Below are 2338 nucleotides of genomic sequence, written 5' to 3'. Positions count from 1 at the left end.
ATTTTTTTTTTTTTTTTTTTTTTTTAAGAGAGGGAACCAACAGAAAGCTCAGAACCCAAAGTAAACAACAAAATCAACAATGTAGTATTCGATTATAACCCAAAGGGTACATTACACATCCATCATAAGTTCCAAATTGTACGTGAAGACACTCCTCCCTCCAGGAAGTGGAGCTAAATTCACCTCTCTCTGACTGCAGGACAGACTTCGTGACTCACTTTCACAACACAGATGAGGAAATAGTAACTTATCACCAGAGAAAGTTCATGCTAGGACTGCACTGCGGAACATCCCCCAAGGCCCAGCGTCGGGACACTGGCCCCAAGTCGGCCGTACTGGGACACAGTGGACTTTCAGGAGGGGACTGGTGGGGGGCCTCGGGCTGGAGGTGAGCAGCTCCCTGCGCCACGTAGCCCCGCCATCGTGCCGAGCCACAGGACCATGGACTGTACCTTCAAGACTCAGTCTGTCTCTTTTTCCTCACTGCATTTATTGGCACTTTTTAGGTGTACAGCACAGTTACATTCATCACTGGGACCTTGCACCTTACATGACAGATCCTGGTTCGCATTTTTTCTCCTTCACCCCTCCCCTATTTACAAAGACTTTGTTTCCTTTTCTCCTATTTTTTCTCTTCCCTTATTTCCTTTCCCCTGCCCTTCCCACTTACAGCTGTGTCTAGACGTCCCCCAAAGCGTCCTGCGGTCACAGGTGGGGCTTTTCAGAGGTGGCTGGATCTAGAGTGCGTGAAGCTGGAATTGATTCATGGTGCAAGGCTAGGATCGAGGGCACTAGGATTAAGGCCTGGTCATCTGTTTGTTTTGCTACCTCCTCTGCAGCTCTGCGATGGCCCCCTGGAGCCTCAGAGTCAGCCAGTTATAGACTGCAGCCTCTACAAATGTGAGCCAAATAAACCTCGCCTCCTTCAACTTTGAGTGTCATGTATTTTGTCTCAGCAATGTGAAAACTAACTAAGACAGCAGCCTCAGTTATTTTGTTACAGTCACGGACAGTGGCTAAGGCAGCGCCGGATGTTAATCGCCTGGACAGCGTGGACATCTGCAGGGCCTCACGGTGCTCTTCCCTCAATCACCGGACCCCGTGCAAGCACCAGAGCTCCACACTACACCGCCGAGGGCCCACTGTGCCTCAGAACTGCAAAGTCACGAAAATCAGATCGAGAAACTGTCAGGCTGGAGGAGAGGAAGAGGACGTGACATGGAGACAGCACTGCTCCCCACACGGAGTCCTGAGCAGGATAGGGCGAGGCAGGAAAGACCGAGAGATCTGATCAAAAGTTTACGGCTCAGTTTAAAAGAAAAGGTCAGCAGACTCCTTCACTTCGTCGTGGAGGCCGAGCCGCTAGTTTCAGAATGGGCTTCTTTTCTTCCTGGGAACTGAGGTGGAGTTTACATAACATAAAATTAAGCATTTTAACAACAACAACAAAAAATTCTGTACCATTAAGTAGACTCACAGAGGTGTGACCCCCACACACCAAGATCTAGTTCCCCATCCCGAACCTCAGCATCCCGATGAAAGCAAAGCCATGTCCACTCCCAGGCTCCCGTGGCCACCGAGTGCCGTGGTCCCTGTGATCTCCCTGTCCTGGACCTGTGCGAACTGTGCTCACTTTTGTCCGTCCTCTTGCACTTGGCATGTGCCGCTGCAGCCCACCCACGGGCAGCGTGCCAGGTGCTGCTCCCTGAGGGATGGGGAGCACGGGGCCAGCCTGACCCACTGCCCCTGCTGGTGAACATCCAGGCTTCCTGCCTGCTGGATGCTGAAAATAATGTTGCTGTGAATGTGAGTACATATCTATTTGGAGACCTATTTCCAATACTTCGGGGTATTTACCTCGGAGTGGAAATGCTGATTATATGATAATTACTTATTTATTTTTTATGGGCCAAAATTTTATCCACATTGGCTGAATCACTTAATTCCCACCAGCAATGGATGAAAGTTCTAATTTCAACACACCCTTGCCAACAGGTTCAGTGGGTGTGAAATGGTATCTCAGTAGGGTTGCTTTGTTTTGTTTTTTGAAACAGTCTCGCCATGCAATGCAGGCTGGCCTTGAGCTCACTATGTAGTCCAGGCTGGGCTTGCACTTGCAGCGATTCTCCTGCCTCAGCCTCCCGAGTGCTGAAATTACAGGCGTGTGCCACCACTCCTGGCCCCTCAATAGAGTTTTTTTTTTTTTAATTTAATTTATTGGTACGTTCTAGGTAAACAGTACAGTTACTTTCATTACTGGGATCTTGTACCTTTACATGCCAGGTCTTGGTTCTCATTTTTTCCCCTTGTCCCCACCCTCCCTTCACCCTCCCCTCTC

Source organism: Fukomys damarensis, unplaced genomic scaffold (assembly GCF_012274545.1).
Source record: "Fukomys damarensis isolate Sample0158 unplaced genomic scaffold, DMR_v1.0_HiC HiC_scaffold_9, whole genome shotgun sequence".
Lineage (NCBI taxonomy): Eukaryota > Metazoa > Chordata > Mammalia > Rodentia > Bathyergidae > Fukomys > Fukomys damarensis.
Note: the sequence above shows the minus strand (reverse complement) of the source record.